This window comes from Chrysochloris asiatica, unplaced genomic scaffold (genome assembly GCF_000296735.1).
Source record: "Chrysochloris asiatica unplaced genomic scaffold, ChrAsi1.0 scaffold00066, whole genome shotgun sequence".
NCBI classification, from domain to species: domain Eukaryota; kingdom Metazoa; phylum Chordata; class Mammalia; order Afrosoricida; family Chrysochloridae; genus Chrysochloris; species Chrysochloris asiatica.
The window spans coordinates 9353229-9359870 of NW_006408584.1; the positions used below are offsets into that span (position 1 = coordinate 9353229).

Below are 6642 nucleotides of genomic sequence, written 5' to 3' on the forward strand. Positions count from 1 at the left end.
AGATCCACCATAACCTCTACTCTTTAACCCTACCTTAATCTTTACTTGTTAGCAAGTCATTTCAAAAAGGAACCATAATCACTGGCATATTATGTGCTATGGAGTTGGTTCTGACTCATAGCAACCATGTACAGGGTTTCTGAGGCTGTAAATCTTTGCGGGAGCAGAAATCTTTCTGCTGTAAATCTTTCTCCCATGGAACAGCTGGTAGTTTTGAACTGCTGACCCTGAGGTTAGCAGCCCGATTCATAACCACTACGATAGAGGCTAGGATTTACAAGATATCACAAAATGGACAAATTTGGCTAGACATGTCATAATAAATAATTAGCTGCCCTGTACTTGTTCTAATAATTCATCCCCTAATTTTATTTGTGTTTGCTCTGCATTTCTCATAATAAGCTCTTAAGTTCATATTCTCAAGGGACATAGCTTCTAAAAGAAAATATTGACTAATTTAATAAATATTTTTAACCTTTTATACTAGATAGTCTAGATTGTTTGGATAAGCATATCACGGTCAAATAATCCCTGAAACTGTTACATGAGCTGTGTGTTCACAATCACACTAGTGTTTCTAAGTGACCAACAGGTGACACCATTTGGGGTTAAATGTATTGCTTATCAATGTAGGGTTCCTGAACACGTATTTTCAGGGGATCTACAATTTCCCTCTTGGACTCCTCAATTGTCCTCCTCACTTGCCGGTAAGAATAACAACTCTATTGTTGTTAGGTGCCTTCAAGTCCACCCTATGCACAACAGGATGCAACACTGCCTGGTCTGGCACCATTCTCACAATTGTAGTAACACTTAATTAAACTTATTGCTTCTGCTACTGTTCCAATCCATGAGGATACTCCTCTTTCACGTTGACCCTCCACTTCAACAAGCATGATGTCCTTCTCTAATGATTGGTCCCTCCTGGTAATATGTCCAAAGTGTGAGAGATGAAGTCTACATCATCCTGGCTTCTAAGGAGCATTCTGACTATTCTTCCAACACAAATTTATTTGCTCTTCTGGCAGTCCATTGTACTTTTAATTTTCTTCTCCAATATCATAACTAAAATGCATCCATTCTGCTATGGTCTTCCTTAATCATTGTCCAGCTTTCACATGCATATGAGTGTCAACTGAAAATACTATTACTTGGGTCAGGCTCACTCTAGTCCTCGAACTGCTATCTTTGCTCTTTAACTCTGAAGAGGTCTTCTGCAGAAGATTTGTCTACTTTAATAAGTCGTTTGATTTCTTGACTGCTGCTTCCATGAGTTTGGATTGTGGCTCCAAGCAAAATAAAGTCATTGACAACTTCAATCTTTCACCATTTACTATGATGTTATTTATCAGCTCAGTTGTGAGGATTTTTGTTTTCTTTACATTGATGTGCAACCCATATTGAAGACTGTATTCTTTGATTTTCATCAGTAAGTATTTTAAGTCCTTTTCACTTTCAGCAAGCAAGGTTGTGTCATCTGAATATTGCAGGCTGTTAATGAGCCTTCCTCCAATCCTGATGCTACATTCTTCTTCATATAATCCAGATTCTTGGATTATTTGCTCAGTATACAGATTAAATAAGTATGGTGAAAGAATACAACCCTGGTGCACACCTTTCCTGGTTTTAGACCATTCAGTGTCCCCTTGTTCTGTTCAAACTGCCTCTTGGTCTATGTACCTCATGAGCACAATTAAGTGTTCTAGAATGCCCATTCTTTACAATGTTATCCATAACTTGCCATGATGCATACAGTTGAAAGCCTTTGTATAGTAAATAGAGTACAGGTAAACATCATTCTATGTCTATGGTCATACCACCCTGAATGCGCCTGATCTTGTCTGATCTCAGAAGCTAAGCAGGGTCGGGCCTGGTTAATACTTAGATGGGAGACCATCTAGGAATACCAGATATTATAGGCTTAGGAAATTCTGGACTGCAAGGTCAGTTTGAACAGAAAGGTCAGAAGTTCAAACTCATCAGCCACTCCTTGGAAACACTATACAGGGTTGCTATGAGTCAGAACCAACTCGACAGGATTTAACAACAAAACATCTTTCTACTATTCTCTGCTTTCAGTCACTCATCTGACATCAACATTAATATCCCTCAATTCACATCCTTATCTAAATCTGGCTTGATCCTCTGGCAGTTCTCTGTCGATGTACTGTTACAGTCTTTTTTCAAATATCTTTAGCAAAATTTCACTTGTGTGTGATATTAATAATATTTTCTGTTGATTTCTGTATTCCATTGTATCACCTGTCTTTGGAATGGGCACAAATATGAATCTATTCTAATCAGTTGACCAAGTAGCTCTCTTCCAAATGTCTTGGCGTAGTTAAATGAGTGCTGCCAGTGCTGCATCAGTTTATTGAAAGATTTTAATTTGTATTCCATCAATTCCCAGAAGCTTATTCTTTGCCAGTGACTTCACTGCCACTGGCTCTTTATCATATGCTGCCACTTGAAATGGTTGAATATTGACAATATCTTTTTGTCAATTGTTACCCTTGGACTATTTCCAGAGCAATATAAAAATTCTAAAGCATTCTATAAAATTATACAAATTTTATAGAATGATACAAATTTTACAGAGGAGTACTGTGTACCTGTATTATGCAGACTATATGAATATTTTTAACTGTCTGGAGAAAAGGGTAGATGTTAAACGATGACACATTCACCGCCATTAATCTAAATCTTCAATTACATAAATAACCATCGAACAACAGGGGGCTTCTTCTCCAGTTCTGAAGCTTCCCTTAAAGTGGAGGGAGCTCCACTAGTGAAACTCTTCCGGCCCTTCTTGTCAGGGGTGTGGAAGGAGTTACTGCTCAGGTATAGTCCAGGTGCTTTTCTGTCCCTATCATCTCCCTTTTCTACTATCCAGACTACAAGTACCAACACTGGCCAAAGACCAAGAACCAGGGCATTGGGCTGCCGCACTTCAGCCAGGGAGGTGGCAGTGTGGCTGGCAGTGGGCCAGTCTGAGGACCAGATTATGTGACCAACCAAGAGACCAGAGGCTTTGGGTACCAGCCCCCCCCCCCACTTGCCTGGCAGCTATGGCTCTTCTCACTGCAAACTGGAGGCCCCCCTCATCATGCTCCCTCTCCCAAAGCAACCTACTGCCCTAGGGTGAGCTACTAACCCCCTATAGGTCTCACTGTTTACAATTCTCCCCTCTGTGGCTCCCCCCATGCCTTTAACTCACCTCTATCCCCTGTGGATATGGACTACCCAGGAAGGAAACCACTCTTTTCCAACCTATAACCACTTCTTAACCCCAGGCTGCAAATCCTTCCTGCTGAGAGAGGCTGTGGTCCTCCCAAAGCCAGAGAGAACATCACAGCTTATTTTTTGTAGGAAGAATAGTTTTGTATGATTAAAAATAAAACAAAGTGGGGAGTGGTTAATCTTATAATGCAGGAACAGAAGATCCTAGAGCCATCAAGGAAGAATAACACAAGTGGAATGTGGGACTCTATCCAGAGAGGCAGTGACACCAGAGATGGAGGCAGAGATGGGGACATGGAAAAAGGGAGCAGCTTAGGACTCTAGACTCATGGAAAGAGAAAGACTGAGTGCTCGTGGTCAGGAGGCAGGCTTACAGAATGTGCCCTTTGGTTGTTTAAATTATTATATATTCCTGAGTGCTTTTGTGTGCATTCTCTCCCCCCTCCCAAATAAAAACAAAAAAAGGGGGGGAATGGAAGCAAATACTGTTGAGTGATGATGCATGGAGGAGATTGTAATTGTTGCAATGAAATGATGAATGTAAAACCGATATTCTCCCATGTAAACTATCACTCAGTTCCCAATAAAAACTAAAAATTTTGAGAAACTTATCCTTGCGTGTATGTGCGTGCACATGAGCACGCTTAGTTCAAGTGGTAAGGGTAACATTTATTCTGTTAAATTTAGTGATTACTAGAATTTGTCTGTGGCTTTCATTTTAGATCCATTTATCAAAATAAAGTTTAATCACCTAAAAAAAAAAAACAACCCTAAAAATTTTAATAAAATAAAAAACTCCTTGAGCAAAGTCTGATAGGGCTTATGTTTAGAACTGGGTAATTAGGTCTGATCATTATGGGGGTCAGTATTATGAAGCCCATATTTTAAGACACACATGACATTTTCTGGAATCAGATTTGAATATCCAATCTGCCTTACTCTTTTGTCATATTTCTTTTTTGTTTTGGAACTTGGTCTGAAAAAGGGATGCATTTTCTCAGGAAGTCTCTAATCCCATGAAACACATTTTTAAAGTAATATTTATCAATCACTTTTATAAAATTTCAAAATATATATATATATATATATTTTTTTTTTTTTTTTTTTTTTTTTTTTTTTTAAATCGCTAAACCAGTGACTTAAGGGATGGAAGGCTTTAGGTATTTCTCAACAAGACTTTGCTAAGAATGATGCTTGAAAAGAACACCAATATCTGTTCACAGGCAGATGGCAGTACAGGTTTCCCTCAGTTTAGATATAGTACCATATATGGGGTCCTAATTGTTTCTACCCACATCCACACAAAACATTTGTCTGCTTGCTAAAATGATATAGCAGGTATTAGCCCTGGAGCTCCAGTAGCATTGTGGTTACGAGATGGGCTACTAACCTCAAGGTCAGCAGTTTGAAACTAACAGCCACTCAGCAGGAGAAAGATGAGGCTTTCTGCTCCTGTTAAGATTCACAGTTTCGAAAACCCCATTTTGGGTTGCTATGAGTCAGAATTGACTCCACAGCAAACCACCAGCAACCCTGGTAGCATAGTGGTTACGAGTTGAGCTGCTAACCACTAGGTTAACAGGTTGAATCTACCAATCACTACATAGGAGAAAGATGAAGCTTTCTGTTCCCATAAAGATTTACAACCTCAGAAACCCTGTACAGGGTAGTGATGAGTGAGAATTGACTCAGTATCACACCACCACCACCACTGCTCTTGCATAAACCAATTCTTCTACGTAGGCACACAGGATTAATATAACCTCAAAACCAATTTAACTGAGCTGCACTTGCCTTAACAATTCAATGACGAGAATAACGTTTTCTGTGGTAATCACTGTGATTTAAAAAGGTGTCTCAAGTGCGTGGTATAGAATTTACAACTCTAGTATTATAGGGTTGTTGCCCAGAACCAGGCAAAGGGTCACTATGAGTCAGTACCAACTCGGTGGCATCTAACAACAACAATTACTGGGTTGGAAGCAAGCAGCGGGTTAACAAGACAATCTTCCAGGCTTTATTTGTATGCTTGCTGATAATTAAGATTAAAAGGACTTTCATAACTAGTATTTCTTCCTGTTTTAATGGAAACAAACAAGATGGTTTTCACTACCTCAAGCATTGAAGGTATATAATTTTGGCTAGGACGATGATCTGAACATTGAGGCTTGCACAGCCTAGACCAGAGGTTACACTGCCAAGAAGCCAAAGGAAAGACATTAAAAGGATGCTTGATCGATATGAAATTCTGCCACAGTTTCATTTTTCTCCTGAATATTATAGAAGAGATCAAATGAAGCCCGAGAAACTGAATCTCCCCAGTGTCTAAAGGAGAGAGAGAATATGCTATGGCACACCAAAAGATCATAATTATATCATAGCACTAATTTCTGAGCACTTAAGGTGGGGAGAAAACTTATTCTGGTCTTGTTAAGATTCCAGAGCACAAAACTGATTTTGATCTTGTTAAGATCCAGTGAGGGAAAGATTAAAAGCAAGCAATGTACACTTAAGGAAAAAGAAGCTTCAAAACGAAGCTTCTCTTCATTATCAATAATCATCTCTGTCCCTCTCACTGTGGCTAAATAAATGGGTACATTAATTCCCAAACTACTTAGAATGTTCCTGGACCACTGTCCCTGTGAAACAAGCCATCAGAGACTTCTGGGAAAAAGAAAAAAAACTAATTTCAACATTAACCAAAGTGACAGGTAAGCTTACTGTCTGACAGAGAGACCGGTGGAACCCTTGGGACGATTGTCACCCTTCAAGCCTGGAAAACTTACTGCCATTGTTCAACTTTCAGCTAAACCACAGACAAGCCTATAGGTGAACAGTAACACCAAGGAGGTATGCACTCTTTAGAATCATCAATTATGCAAAATCAAAAGTGCAGCATTTACCCAGGGATAAAATTTAGAAGGCAGGAAAGGACAGGAAAGAAGGATGAAAGGAAACAAATACAGGGGAGAAGTTGAAAGAATGTTGCTATGTTGTGGGAATTGCAGTCAACGTCACAAAGCAAAACGAGTATAAAGTGTTGAATAGAAAATTAATTTGCTCTGTAACTTTCACTCAAATCATAATAAAGAATGTAAAAAACAAAATTTAAAAACTAAGTGACAGGTAATTATCAGGGCACATAAGCTTTAAAAGGAACGTTTTTACATCAAATATAAATGAGTTTCAGAATGTGCATGCTGTCATCTGTTTTTTGCTAACTCTAGATTGAGATCTCCCAATCCATACAGTATAAATATTGCTTCTGCCAGAATCCTACCCTAAGGAATATTTATTGAAAGGAGACCCAAGGTGATGTCAATGGTTAAGCTCTCCATTACTAGTTGAAAGGTTGGTAGTTCAAGCCCACCTAGAGGTGCCTTTGAGGACAGGGCTGTTAAT

The 6642-nt window shown here is 39.1% G+C and overlaps 1 pseudogene; it reads left to right on the forward strand.

Annotated features, from left to right (window-relative positions):
- Positions 1-544: 544 nt before the first annotated feature.
- Positions 545-3140, forward strand: LOC102828421 (annotated as a pseudogene).
- Positions 3141-6642: the final 3502 nt, after the last annotated feature.